General features: G+C 37.6%; 1 long non-coding RNA gene across 2 annotated transcripts in view; it reads right to left on the reverse strand.

Annotated features, from left to right (window-relative positions):
• LOC113598206 (uncharacterized) overlaps positions 1 to 14,833 on the reverse strand; it is a 19,876-nt gene extending 5,043 nt beyond the window's left edge. The window contains exons 1-2 of one of the 2 annotated variants that reach the window (XR_008295402.1): positions 14,535 to 14,833; positions 21 to 171 (exon numbers count right to left, since the gene is read on the reverse strand). This is a non-coding gene — a long non-coding RNA (uncharacterized LOC113598206). Of the gene's footprint in view, positions 1 to 20; positions 172 to 2,410; positions 3,946 to 14,534 lie in introns of those variants that run through there. The other variant, XR_008295401.1, reaches the window with a different exon arrangement.
• Positions 14,834 to 15,511: the final 678 nt, after the last annotated feature.

Raw genomic sequence — 15,511 nt, forward strand, 5'->3', positions numbered from 1 at the left:
TGGGTCAAGCAACAGCCTACCTTTACGGAATACCTTGACCATCACAAACCGATCATGTTCTGTCATATTGTGAAGAGAAGCTTTGAAGATTTTATACTTCCGTTAGTGTCTTGTCTTTTTCAGCTGAGGTGTTTTCCCCCGCGGAGAACAAATTCCCTCTTATTTCATTCACTGCAGAGTTAAGGCAATATGGTAGAATGTAAGTAGCCCTGGAACAGAAGACACACGTTCTACATCCTCTTTTCTCTACTTTTTATGAGACAATACACAGATAATTTCCCCTCCTATGCCACAGTTATCTGTCGAGTTCTTCCCTGGCCTTTCCAGAGATATTTTGAGGGGAACAGAAATATCGAGGGCTTGGCCCCAGTGAGGACAATGGATAGTTTACTTTTTGTGTTATAGGGACAGTAGAATATATAAGATGGGTGGAATCAGAGGTAAAAGCCTGAAAATGTTAAGAAGAACCCAATGATTTGCCAAAAAATACATTTGATCAAGTCATTAGTATTTCTGTTATCAAAATTTTTCCGGAACAGGATGAGTAGCAGGAGATTGGCTAAAGTTGCATGTTTTAAAATTGGGTGTTGCCCAGAAGTCAAGAGAAGCTATACAAAATAAATGATGGTAAACACTTCAGGTGCTGTCAATAAACCAAAAACAAAACTTGGCTCACTTAAAACTACAACTCAAACAATCCACATGAAGAAAACGAAAGATAATTGTTTCTGTTTTAGGCCATGATGGTGTCATTTAGCAGAGGTATGCTGAAACCCAACACTAAATAATGCCCTTATGGCATAAAAGAATACATAGTCCTCTTACCAGACTAAGCTACTTATTCTTTTAATCTGTTATCTGACAACTATTTTGATTTTTAAAGTGAATATGGAAAGAGTCATTCTAAAATAAGCTTTCAATGTATAGGGGAAAGCTTGTACGTCCTTAGAGATTTACAAATACTGCATGAGAACTTGAACGTCTCCTCCCTCCCTCCGTGGACCCTCACATTGCAGACTCAGAACGCTTTGAGAAAGGCCTACATGGGGGAAGGGGCATGGAATTCTTTTAACAGCATTTCCAGGATTTTTCAGTGACTCATAGTTCTAGGCATTCATGTGAATTCCCAACTTGCATTTTAAACTTTACAATCATTTAAAAAGAGAATGCCTTCCAACTTTTCATGATAATGAGATCAAAACTTCCTCATAGAGAGCTTTAAAATAGTGTTAGTCTTTGCATCCCTTCTATCCACCCCTATATATGGCTCTTTTCCATTGCATTGTTAGTGGAACTATTTCATGAATTTCAGAGAGGAAGAACGTGATAGATTTGGGATGCTGAACATTGACAATGCTGAACAGCAAACTGGAATTTGGGCCCCATCCTTAGGAGGTTCCACAGTGATTCATGCATTTCAGCTTGTTCTTGGTTGTCTTGATCTGATTTTTCTATTGTACTGTGTTGGTCAGCTTTGCTGCGCTAATAAGCATCCCCTTCATGACAGTGGCTTGAACATCAAACATGTGTTTTCATTCACATTACGTGTATGTTTCTGGAAAGCTCATTTGGGCTCTACATGTCTCCTCATTCTGGGACCCAAGCTGATGCAATAGCTCCTAAATGGAAACACAAATTTCCTCTTAAATATTCTGCTCCAATATGACATTTAGCAGGTCTCTTCATATTCTATTGCTCAAAATATGTCTTAAAGCCAAATCCAAAATCACAGAGGCAGGATTAATGACTTTTCCCACAAAATGAATTAAAAGTTTTATAGAAAAGGAAGGAGTGAATGATAGTAAATTATAATTCAACACATCACAGTATTATAAGAGGTGTGAATCTTAATTTTCAAACTCAAGTGTACAAGAAATATAATTTTCTTTAACATCTCCAATAAAATGTCATCTTTATCTTTAAGCCTCCAGCCACTGAGCTAAGAAGACTTAATCAGTTTTTTCTGGTTCTTCCTATTCTGATCCCACTCCAGATTAAGCCCCAGTCCTTAATCTTACACTATGCCAAGGTTTTAGGCAGACTATAGGCCTCATTCATTTGTGCATCTAGGATGTGGCTGAGTCATCAGGTGTATAGGACTCCTTCAGGTTTTTCAGCTCTTGGCAGCTTAAAAAAATTTTTTTTAAATATTTATTTATTTATTTTGAGAGAGAGAGAGAGTGGGGGAGGGGCAAAGAGAGGGAGAGAGAGAATCTTAAGCAGGATCCGTACTGTCAGCATGGAGCCCTGTGCAGGCCTTGATCTCACAAACCATGAGATCATGACCTGAACCGAAATCAAGAGTCGGACACTTAATCAACTGAGTCACCCAGGTGCCCTATCCTTTGGCAACTTTTACGTCAAACTTTGGGCATGGGTATTTTGTGAATTTGCCTACGGCCCTGCTTACCTAGACACACCATGAAAGCATTTCATCCCCAGGGTCTTACCATCATCATCATTGGTTTCTTTCAAGAAACAAGGTGCAAGCCATTTTGCTCCCAGATCCAATGAAATGTTCAGTTCTTGTACCCCTGAAACCGCTCGAACGTTAAGTTGAACAAAAATCAAAATGGCGGCACTAAGGCTTTCCCGAGGCTCGATTTTAAACTAAGTAACATTTTTCCTCCCTTCTGCAAACCTTACCCTTCCCTTTTTAGACTTCTGTTTCAGGAACCTGATACCACCTTAAAGACACAAGGAACAAGGCTGTCAGTGCATACACAACTCCTTTAGAAATTTGGCTAGATCCTGTATTTCCCTATAACCCACCCTAGCCCTTGGGTGGGGTTGGGGTGGTGAGGATTGCCTCAGCCTGCTGCAGCCTCCATCGTCCTGCAAAGCAATAAAGCTATTGTTCCTTTTTTATCCCAAACTCTGTCTTCACGTTCTATTTTGGTTTCAAAACACAGAGGTAGGTTTTCAACACCACCACCTGTATCTTTGGTCTAGAAGTAAATACAGGTTACCCCTGCCTTCCGATCCACAGGTTTCTTTGTTTCTGTCTTAGTCTGGATTCTTTCAGGATCAGACCTTGAAATAAAGATGTAAATTCAAGGAGTTTATTGGGAAGTGTGGAAAACACTAGTGGGTATGACGGAGAAACAGAATACAGGAAAAAGAAGATGGTAGAGTACATGCTGTTAAGCCCATGGAAGATTGGAGTTTCATCTTACATGGAAATGCTGACAAAAAAGTATTCCACCTGAGGAGGAGAGAGGGAACTGTGGTATTTATCCACTAACTGGAGAGATTCTGTGATATGCTTAGAAGTGAAAGGGAAACACACAGCTAAACCAATGACTCTCAAGGGTTCCTGGGGCAGGCTGATTTCTCTGTTGATTCCTCCTCTTTGTGGATCAGTAAGGCTTCCAGTATTCTGGGGAAGCAAGCCTTAGGGGGCAGAGATGCAGATTCGGCAGTTCCTATGTAACAGGATTCCCCCAAGAGTCGTGACACCGAGGCCTTTCTCTCCAGGAAGCAGCTTTCTTCTTCCAGCACGGCTCAGTTGGGTCTGTACCCAAAGAACTGAGCCCCAAACGCCATGTAGTGTAGTTTTTTATACATTCTCTACTTCTTTGTCTCCCATATATGGTAACACACAAACATGCAGTCTGATTATGTGGTCTCTTGTTACAAGGTCCTGAGGGATGTTGTCAGGTATGCATATAGCCAGGTTGCCTTGAGGGTTTTTTTTTTTTCTTTCCTTAGGGTGGGGACCCTACCATACCTAGTCAACTAAAGTTCCTTCCAAGGGTGAAGGATAAGGACAGGAAAAATACTTCTGGCGCAGCTTGCGGGACCTTCTTTTCAAACTTTGGGAAAGCCATTTTTCTTCCTCTTTTGGACTACAACCATCTACCTACAGTCACAAACTCTCCTTGTTCTGGCCTTAGGCTTTTGTCAGTAAAACAAGGCAGATCCATAAACTAATTTCTTTTATTGTCCAGCTGCTTCCCACCCCCCACCCCCCCCCACCCCCCACCAATCCTCACCCCAAGGCCACCCTCCAATCCTTAGACCATCCACCCTGGGAAAAGAAAAGGGATGTACCTGAGTAAGAAAGACAGAATGAAAGAAACAGAACAAAAAGTATAGGTTGGGGCGCCAGGGTGACTCAGTCAGTTAAGCATCAGGATTCGGCTCAGATCTTGCAATTCTGTGAGTTCAAGCCCCACATCAAGCTCTCTGCTGTCAGCATGGAGCCAGCTTTGGATCCTCTGTCTTCCTCTTTCTGCCCTTCTCCCACTTGCAAGTGCACTCACACTATCAAAAGTAAATAAACATTAAAGAAAAAAAGTAATATAGGTGCACATCTCAAAGTTGTATGTTGTTGTCATCTTATACCTCTGCAGAGTTATAATGTGGGAGAGTTAAGTCTTTGGTGGACTGATTGCTAATAGCCACCTAGTTTCTCAGTGGCTTCGCACAACACAGACCTATTTCTTGTTCACAGAACAATCCGTTGAAAGTCTTGTGGGGGCCCAATGGTGAAGACTGTGCACCAGGCAGTCACTCAGGGACCCGGGCCCATTCCATCTGGTGATCCTATCTCTAGGTGCTCATAGGTATCTCTAGTCATTTTTAAATTGTGAAAGAATATGTAGGATGATGCCTGGGAGACTTTTAAGGACAAATATGAATTGGAGTTCATTATTTCGGCCTACATTCTATTGGTTGAACTTCGGTCATAAGGCTGACTGGGAAATCCAGTTTATCTAAATATTTAAGGGAAAAAGGGAGACACAACAGTAAGTGACAAGGCAATCTTTGTCATGGTGTGCAAAATAATTTAAGAGAAAAAACATTGAACTAGGGATATGAAGATATTATTTGTATTTATTCACTCACTATCTCTGTGACTCCCAACCTAGTTACTTCATCTGTAGCCCTCACCTATTGACCTGTACAACAGTGACAATCATATGTGTCCTGCTTTAGACCCAAAGGGGCATCAGGTATCACTGAGTTTGGCATCTTTCTCTAAGTCTACACTTGAGACCACCTGTGTCAGATTGCTTGGGCAACACCAGGACCTACTGACTAACCAATGTCTGGTGTAGAAGGGCCTTGGGGTCTGCATTTTATAATTATTCCAAGTAGTTCTCTATACAAAAGTTGGGGATCCACTGACTTCGTTTAAAACTTTTCATTTTGCAACTAAAGAAATCATAGCTCAGAGCAATGTAGGAGAACTCATCAGACAGTTCTAGTCAGTATAGACTAAAGCTGAAATCCCTGAGTCACTATCCAATGTTTTTTTTCCTTTTTTTTTTCCTAAACCACTCTATCCAGTGAAGATATTTTTGAGGATCAGATCGCATAATGTATGTAAACACATTTCCTTTGAACTATAACTCATCGTATTGAAAACGTTACTTAATTTTGTAGCCAGTGGTCAGAAAACACCCTCTTTAGTGTTTATTTAGTTTTGAAAATACTATTCAGCGTTTATGAAAGATTAGAAACAATATGTGGCAACATTAGTTTCATTCTTGAACTTTAGAATTTCCCTATTATTTTTAAACAATTCTTTCATTTCTAAAACGTGCTCTAGACCGAGGCAGCCATGCTCGGATGTGTTTCTGTATGTCTGGTATCCACCTCCAGCCCATCTTAACCAGGCCCTGTCTATCCAAATTGTGAAAGTGGGCTTGCTTAGAATTCTTACAACACCTGCCTCTGTCTATTGTTGGTCTTAGGTGGGCGACCTGCTATTCAGTAAAACATCCTGGGCTTAATATGGCTGCCGATCCCTTTCTTGGGGGCAAAGTGTTTTGGTATTTTTGTTTTTCTACTTTTTATCATACATGTGTTTCCTTCTACCTCTTCCCCAGAAGCAGTGCATTTCTGCCTGGGTATTAGAAGCTGCAGGTCAGAGGGTCTGCTGTTCCCCATCCCAGTGGTGGATGGCTTTTACTTCCTACTAGCAGTGGGTCTAGTGAAGTAAGAAAGCCTTTGTACCTGTTCCACAGCAGCTGCTGATTGTCTCTGACATACAACATCTTTTGCTTTCATCCTGAGTCTTGTGAACACTTAATGGAGTCCCATGGACTTATGATAAAGTATGAATTTTCCTTGTTTCTGGGATTCCTAGATATTTCAAGCTATATTCTAGTTTATAGTTGGCCTTCAACAATTCATTAAAATTTTAACTTACTTCCTGGACCTATGGTATGGCCTCCACTTTTCCCATTCAGGTGAAATTCGTGTGTGTGTGTATGTGTGCCTCCTTGGAGGAGTTGTCACTCTGGAATTCAGTTTGCTTGGTTGTTTCATGAACTCAGCTCTCTCTGATGGACTTAGGGAAAATTATAGTTTTGTAGATTATCCAGACTTTTTGTGTTATTAATGTGAGATCAATATTCTCTTTGGCTGAGCACATGCAAAATTCCCCTTATATACTGTATTATTTAATTGTGGTATTTAGTTGTCTGAATGGCTCTGGAAACCATTTAGTTCAAGGAAACTATAGAATACACGTATATGTATCATGACCAGTTATGAATCTAAAAAGTCATCACTGTGGCTTGTTCCGAAAGACTGCCCACTCCTTCTCACCATCCTAGGCCTACACAGGAGTTCTATTCTAAACCAGACCAATTCTAGTCTAAACCAGACCATTGCACATCATTGCAAATCTCTGGGCTTAGTGATCTGCTCTGGAGCTGTAGGGTCTAATTGTATAATCTGGGCTCAGGGAAGTAAATTGTGGCCTGCCTAGCTTTGCAATATACTAGGTTCTAATTTTTGAAGCTTATACAGACATGCCCCAGATCAAGTCTGGTTTCTTCTAGGCCCAAAGTAGCCTTTGTAGTAATGGGGTACTTCATATGATGTTGCCTAAGTCTTAAAGATATAAAAGAATTGACTCATTAAATTTGCAAACCATAGCGAGCACCCACAGACCCAGCATGAGACTTGGACTAGATGTAAGCTGGTGGGTCACAAGACTATGGCATTAGCAGGCAGTCACAAGGTGGTCTATGACTCCTAATGAATGCTGTTGGGCCTATTATGCCCCCAAATGGCATAATTCCTTACAGAAAAGGAAAGGGGTGTTGGGCCTGAGCCCTTGACTTTACCATATGATCTTTTGTAGTCTCAGTTTCCTCATCTGTAAAGTGGGAATGATAATGGTAATAACACTTATCTTCTAATGTTATACGAAGATTAAATGAGTTAGTTCATGTGAAACATTTATGAGAGTACCTAGCATATGTTAAGCCTTCAATAAGTAAAATTTGGTGTCAAGCACAATGCTAATAATTATTCCTTAAGATTTGACATTTTCTAGTTTCCCATAGCTTGCTTTATTGCTATATTCTTTCTGCTTTCCGATCTACTATAAGGACACAACTCTTCAATTTCTGCACCTTTTTGTATCCTAAGTAATTTTTAAAAAGAAATTTCAAAAACAATTATCTATGAAGTTATTGACAACTAGATTTATTGTTCACTGTTCGGTTTAAATCCTTGCTAAGACTGTTACCAAGAAAGTGAGTAGTGAAAATTGCATAATTTCGAAAGAAGTGGAATGAGGTATACTTCCTATAGCAAATATATATTATTTGTTTCATTTCAGTTGAAAATATCTCCTTTAAAGAATATTCTATGAATCTCTTTTAAATAATGAGATACTTTATAAGCCAAGACAGACAAAATATATTAATTTAAAAGCGATTTTATCAAACAGTAAAATCTGTTAAACTGCATAGTATTAAAATCAGATACTACTATAGCTGGAAGCTATATAGATGCTAACATTTTAGCTAAGAAAGAAAAGAAAAGAAACATTTGTGTCAGGTAAGTAATAAATGAATTATAAATGAATGTTGAAGAATAAGGATAGCAAAACACTTTCTGATACACAAAATATAGTTGCAAACACTTTTTGCTATTTCCTAAAATGACGTCCTGGTCAAAAATATTGCTGATCTTCAGAGACACTCTTGTGTCTCTGAAATTTTCTTAGGAATTTTTGGTGTTATTAACACAACAGAATTCAAGACCATACAACTGGATCATTTCTGGAATGAATGAAACCACTTGGTAATTTCATACAATTCAATGACCGATCATTTGTTCCTTCATTCATTTATCAAACAAGTCCTATGTGAAAGTTATGGGCACTGTGTTAAGGGTATAAAATGAGGAGTGAGATGCATTCCAAGGAATGATCTCACACAAATAATGGGCACACCAGCAAAAGAGTGAAGCATCAACAAAAAAACACAGGAAGTGTGGTAGGAATTTGAATGGTTCAGAAATACACACAAGTTTCTATTGAGAGATAGGACCACACTGAATTAATTTAATTATCAGAGCTGAATATTTTATTTCTTTCAGTTATAAAGCCAGTCTATTTTTATAACTGCCCTCTAAACATGAATTAGACAATAAAACTGAAAAATAGACTTCTTATAAATGGACAATGGAGAAAAGGAGGTAAACTTTTTGGTGAAGGTCCTGTCTCCACGATTCCCAGTTAAGAGACAACATTATGAAAAACTGGGAGATCTTTTAAAACTAGGGTTTCCTTTCAGTATCCTTAGATGGCTTTATAAAAAAAAAAAAAAAAGAAAAAGAAATGAAAAAAAAAAAGCTTGGTCCTACATTAGGGAACATAGAAAATTGAGATTCTTTTGTAAGATCTGGGACTGCTGTGTAAGATAATAGTAAATGTATTTTACTTTTTAAATATTTCCAGCGAAGGTTTTCATGAGCTTCATGTGTAATATAAACATGCAAAGAATGCATTTTAGCGAAACAAGAAACAACTCAACTCTTGGGATTGTTTCAGTAGCCAGTGAGAGGAACCTGCGTTCAAAAGTCACAGGAATTTAGGCTGAGAAAATGCTGCTTGTCACACATTTAAAATGCACACAACAGCCAAGGAAGTTGAAGGAAATTTAAGAGTTGAGGTTTGAAACAACGAACGTTGTGTTTTATCACAACGAAGGCATAGAGTATGAACCAGACTTTTTCAGTCGTTGAAACACTAGACAAGGAGAGGCCTGGGATCTTTACATTTGCAAAAGTAGATTGTTTCAAGAAATGCTGTGTTTTGAGACAAATTTAATCAGGCATGTTTAACTGGCAGAAATATTTTTACTTCTATTAATGTATTTAGAGATATTGAAATTCAAATTTGAGTTGCATCCTTTCTTGCTTGGATATTTGCTCTTAATTAAAACACTTTCTATCCCTTAATCCGTTCTATCCTTTAGCTTTTTTGCTATATATGAAGTTCTAAATCACGTAGAATTAGTGAGAATGTAAACTGCCTTTTATAATGGCTTTATTTTCATATTATTAAAATCTTATTAAAATGTAGAAATGTTAAAATATTAAGTGACTGTAATATGTGCTGCCAATATTAATTTTGGAGGGTTTAATTTTTGAGATGGATATTAATTGCTCTGAAGATTAAAGTGTTATTCTTTGATGTTTCTGGAATATATTCATCCCTTGAGATATGCCATTACACACCTTTCTTTCCCAGAAATTTTGCATTTAGGGACATGAGAGTTAAATTTACATAGTTCACTATTTTTTTTTCATTTTATTACTCTTAAATTTAGACATGTTCTGCTACTCCAACAAAATTTCTGTGGCTTCACAGAAATATTAAACATTAAAGGACAACGTTAATTCAAAACATGGCTGTAATGTACTTATGATGTGCTCAAGAATGATTTAGGACTAACTCAGAAAACAAATGAAGTAAAATGTTCTCATTCTCAGATTATTGACAATATTAACAATAAGATGATTCTCATGCAATAATTATCAGAACAATTGATACTCATAAAAATGAAGTCATATGAAGGGAAAAAGTTCTGCAGACTGGAATGTTTGGCAAACTGTGATGTGCAACCTGAAGGAAAAAGTAGCATTTAGATTGGAGAAGACATTCCAAAACAGAAGATTCAGCAAGAGTTTTGTGAAGGGAGTTTATTTCTGGGATAGTGAGAAGCAGGTCACCATGTTGGATGGGTAATTTAGAGTCAAATTCTGGAGGGCCATAATGGAAGCCAACAGAGGAAAGAAGGAGAAGTTGATTAACAGGAAAAAAATGCCATGTAAAGGTCGAGGAAAATTTGGACTGAGATGGGGCCACTGAATTAGGTGAACTCCAGAGTGAAGTTTCAAAAGAGCATTAAGAATCGAAGCCACATTATAGAAGTCTAAGAAGAAAAACAGTTATGATAAATGGTGGCAGCAGGAATAGCCCACTCATCTGAGGAAAAGGAAAATTAGGGTCAAGGAAAGTTGTAGAGTAAGTGTCTGTGTGTGTGTTCAGGGTAGATAACACATTCTATAAAATGTGATCAAATGAAAATAAAATATCTAGCATGAATACATGGAATCTAGTATGCTTCTCAGGTACAGTGAGTGAGTAGAATTATGTGATTAATTGCATTCGATAAATTTAATATCACGAATTCCTTTGGCACACAAACGGCCTCGTGTGTCCTCGTGTTTGAGGAATATATTTTCGATAGATGGCAAAATGCAGATTCCTGTTTTCCTGCAACAGGTTAAGTGCCAGGAATGACAACATGCCGCTCACCTGAGCAACCCTGAGCCATGCTGGGACAAACAGTGCAGGGACTAGCCTGCTAACCAAGAAGTTCTGTGTAAGCATCTTTCCACTCAGGTTCTGTGGGACTGAGGTGTGTGAAAACTCACTGCTCCCATCCTTAGAATGTAGAGTACCTACTGTGTAGGGTATTTGTCATTTTCAGTCTGTTTATAATCTTTTTTTCCATTTAGGGAAGGCTCCTTTTGACTGGAGGTGGTTAATCAGTAGTCTTTATTATCCTGCACCTCACCTCCATCTGCCACACACACACACACACACACACACACCACACAACACACACACACACACACACACACACACACACACTCCTAACACACAAGTTATCATCTGATCGAGGTTTGCCAATCAGATTCACCATACCCCTGGTCACAGTGATGGGTGATCAGGTCAGGGTCAATGGGCATGTGACCAGACCAGGCCAATCCGAGTATCCCCAGGGCTTTGACTCTTGACGGCTACAGGAAAGGAGTATACTTTTATTTTCTCTGAGATTGCTAGGCTTAAAGGACAAATAAACCTAGACCTGCCAATTATTTTTGCAATCACATCAGAGAAACATTCCTGGGAACAAAGCCTGCTCAGAAAAAGCAGAGCTGAGAGATAGAGAAGGACAGAACCCTGATGAAATTGGTTTAAGTTCCAGGATCCACTTATGGTTCTATTTCTGTTCTGTAAGCCAGAACATTCTTTTTCTTTTCCTCAGTTCGTTGTTATTTGCTACTTTTCCTCAGTTCATTGTTATGATGCAACTCCTGAGAATAGTTGGTCAAAATGTAAGGAGAAAAGGTATGAGCAGGAGAATTATAACTATTCCCTTCTCTGAGTACCTAGACCTCTTTAATATTCATTTCTATAAGTAACGCGCACTTCCTCCAATGTGTTATGGCCTTTCATGTACATATTTTTATTTCTGGTACTAGAATGTGGACTTCTTGAGAGCAGGGATAGTTTCTGCTGTTTGTTTGTTTGTTTTCTGCCATTCTGTTGTGTGATAGACCCTATAACTCAGTAGCCCTCAGGCGCCCCAAGCTTTTCCCCTTGTTCATCTACCACTGCAGAGACTGGCAAAGGCCAGATATTTACTTTCTGAGAAAGTGCTACTGCTAAGACTGATAGTGTGTTTCAATTCTGCTCATTGAGGTATAAGTAGAAATGTGCTGAGAAAAATGGTTTATTTTCCAAGAAAAGTTCTGTTTTTGCCATTACTTCTTTCTTTGTGCTTGGAACATGGATGTGCAAAAAGACCTTGTCTTGAGCTGCAGCAGCCATCTTGTGATAAGGAGGCACGAGCATGAGGGAAACAAAAAGCCAACTTGCTTTAAATAAAAATTGTACCATGCCTGAAACTACCTGCATTCAAACTTATTTTTACTCGATCAAGTTTAGAATACACAGGCCCATGTTTATCTAGACCTTACCTTAACAAGTTAGCGATTATATACCAAACTTCTTGTTTCCTGAATGATCCATCAACTTAAATCTAGACGTTAATGTCTATGAATCTCTAATTTTGAGGCTGGCAAAATTTTGTGTTGGAAAGCACATAAGCATTAAAATCAGAGTTGAGCTGATTTCTATTCTCAGCAGATTACTAACTGTATGATAGGACCTTATAAAAGTCACTGATTATGAATTTCTGCTTCTTTTTATTATAGTGGTGATAAATTATATTCCTTAGGTGCTTCACAGTTTGGCATAAGGATTTAGTTGGAAAATGTATGTGAATATATTTTATAAGATGTAAGATGCTAAACAAATGTTAATTACACATTTTTAATTTAATTTCTTCATGCAGAACTGTAGATATGTAGATTTAGTTGGAAAATGTATGTGAATATATTTTATAAGATGTAAGATGCTAAACAAATGTTAATTACATATTTTTAATTTAATTTCTTCATGCAGAACTATAGATATGTCTTATCCTTCATGCAGAACTGTAGATATGGTAAGCAGCAAAGATCCCCTAAGAGAATATTATTAATAACTTATTTTGCATAAACTTATTTATAAAGTAACATTATATTTAAGTTAAAATACTTTCCACTGTGTGAAGATCATGCACTATTTTGTTTGTAAATCATATACTTATGACGGCCTGTTTATGTTCATCCTCCACGATGACGAAGGAACAAAAGAAATGCCTGGAAATGTTTTATTCGTAATGCCATAAAAGCCCAGATTCAGTGTAGTTATTTCAACAGAGCAGAAGTGCTAACATTTTAAAGTTAAGCATTGAAGAAACCTCACACTATTTTGATACTGTTACTTGAAAAGTAATATGGCAGAGCCTTTGACTATGTCTAGAATAATACCTGGAGAATCCAGTATCTGTGTAAAATTTCATAGGATCAGCTGTTTAAACATCAGCCTGATTAAATATCAATACATGTTTTGCAAGCATTGTAAATTTTACCCTATTATTATCTCATAACATAATTTTCCACTAGTAAACAGATTTTCCTAAAAGCAGCCAAATTATCTTGTATCCTGTCCTCATCCCAAAATGTAAGGGTGTTCTACCAAAACACTCCAGGGAAAATAGCAGGTTTCCATCTGCCTTGTCCTGCGTACCAAAGATCAGAAAGTTCACCTGGCTGGTTTTAAAATAGCCTCATTCCAATAATGCAAGAGAACTTATGCCTTTTCTTGGTCTTCTTAGTTACAAAACTTAAGCTTTTTTTCACTATGCATTATCTAAAATAAATAACACATTAGTGTAACAAAATACAAACTCCAAAAGAACCTCGTCTAGAGGGAGGCTTTTATTCTTTTTTTTAATATTTGTATTCCAATTTTCATATCTCCTTTTTCTACTTTAAACATTTCTTAATTCCTCCAAATATTATTATAAAAGAAAAAAGATCTTTCAACTTTGACCATTTGAATTATAATTACCTAGTGCTTGCTACTTAGGGAAGAATACATAATAATCATAGTTGTTTTGGGTTTAAGGTACAGTATGGTTTACTTCTTAATTTAACTTGATTAGAAATGAAATAGATAGTAATTGGAATACATTTGAGATGATAAGCTCCTGCAAAGTAAAGAGTGCACCTTGTCCCTCTTTTGTAACTTTCTAATAATACTAAAATACTAGTCTGACAACTAGTAGTGTGGGTCAGTACTTGTTTGATTAACCTATACATCAACATCATTCAAACTTGTTAGTACATCCCAAATAAAAATCACAATTAAAAAAGCAAAAATTTGCAACATAAATATCATAGCGGTTTTTTTTTTTGGTATTTTCCCCTTTTATCTCCAGTTGGCATCAGAGAGATATAATTTTATAAATGATATTTATACCTATTAGTAGGTATAAACTCTCAAATTTTATTCACTTAACCCTGGTTGATATAAATAAGTAAATGAATAATGAGTAAACAGACTTTTTAGGGCAATGATAAAGAGTTGAGGATGAATTTTCTTCAATACTGATACTAAATTGAAAATCAATAGTGTTTTTGCCCAGAGAGGAACAAAATTAAATCAATTTCCAGACCAAATTGGTGTTGTTGTTGTTTTTCTTTTAGTTCTGAAGAACTGATTTGATTTTTATTCATAAAAGAAATTTCATGTATTAAATTGTCTTTCAGTCCCTCTACTTCAATTATCCTAATAATAGGAAAATATACAGAAGGTAAACCAAACTTATTTCTAACCTAGTTAACTTTGAACTATACATACTGTTAGAATTCTAAAAGATAATATTTTCAGTGTGCATGATTTCAAAGCAACATAAATATATTTTATACAGTATGTATTTTAAAAGTTGACAGTGTTTTCGTACCATTCGTATGCTGTTCTGGAACAAATAGCAAAAAAGCAAACCAAAACAACAACAACAACAACAACAAAAACCACAAGAACCAAAGAAAAAGAAAAAGAAAAGAAAATGAAAAAAGAAAATCAGTGTTCTCACCAGACTGCCAAGAATTCTCCTTATGGATCCATGCAAGCCTCTAATTTTTAGCGGGTTGCTTTTATAGCTTTTGGAATGTTGCCATTGAATTTTCCCTTAATTTACTGTCAGACTGTTTCTAGTAGATTTCTCTCAGTGGTTTGCTGAACTCTCCCCAGCAAACTGCCCTCAAGTCACCCGAGCCATAGCCAGCAGAGGACTCTTATGACCCATGTCTACAGGCTGTTGAGCTCAGCTCAGGGAATTGTGCATCCTGACCATCAGAGCTCTTCCAGGTAAGGCCAGTCCACTTCCAAAGAGTTGCTGGACCTCTCCCAGCACATTGGCACACTCTGACGGCTGGACTATTCCCAGTCAACTGGCAGAATATAATCAGTTGGCTGCTGACAATGGAAATGTAGCCCTCACTACTCAAAAGATGACACCTTTCTTCATGAGGCAATTCGGTGATACAGGGGGAAAAACTGTAGCCATGGTTAGAGCAAACCAGTGTTTAATGTAGGAACAGTAACTGCTTACCACAAACCCTCAATACAACCAGTAAACAAATTTACAAATTAGAGCTGAGTTACAGATTTCCCACACATATTTCTTCTATCCAGCTTTTTTTTTAAATAATGTTTATTTATTTTTGAGAGAGAGAGAGAGAGAGAGTGGGGGAAGGGCAAAGAGAGAGGGAGACACAGAATCTGAAGCAGGCTCTGCTGATAGCTCAGAGTCCGATGCAGGGCTTGAACTCACAAGCCGTGAGATCATGACCTGAGTCAAAGCTAGAGGCTTAACTGACTGAACCACCCAGGTGTCCCTATCCAGATTCTTTTTTTAAGTTTATTTACTTTATTTTGGGAAAGAGAGAGTGTGAGCAGGGGAGGCAGACAGAGAGGGAGAGAGAGAATTACAGGAAAGCACTGTGCCATCAACATAGAGCTTGACTCAGGGCTCAATCCTGCAAATTGTGAGATCATGGCCTGAGCTGA

This window comes from Acinonyx jubatus, chromosome C1, assembly GCF_027475565.1.
Source record: "Acinonyx jubatus isolate Ajub_Pintada_27869175 chromosome C1, VMU_Ajub_asm_v1.0, whole genome shotgun sequence".
Classification (NCBI taxonomy): domain Eukaryota; kingdom Metazoa; phylum Chordata; class Mammalia; order Carnivora; family Felidae; genus Acinonyx; species Acinonyx jubatus.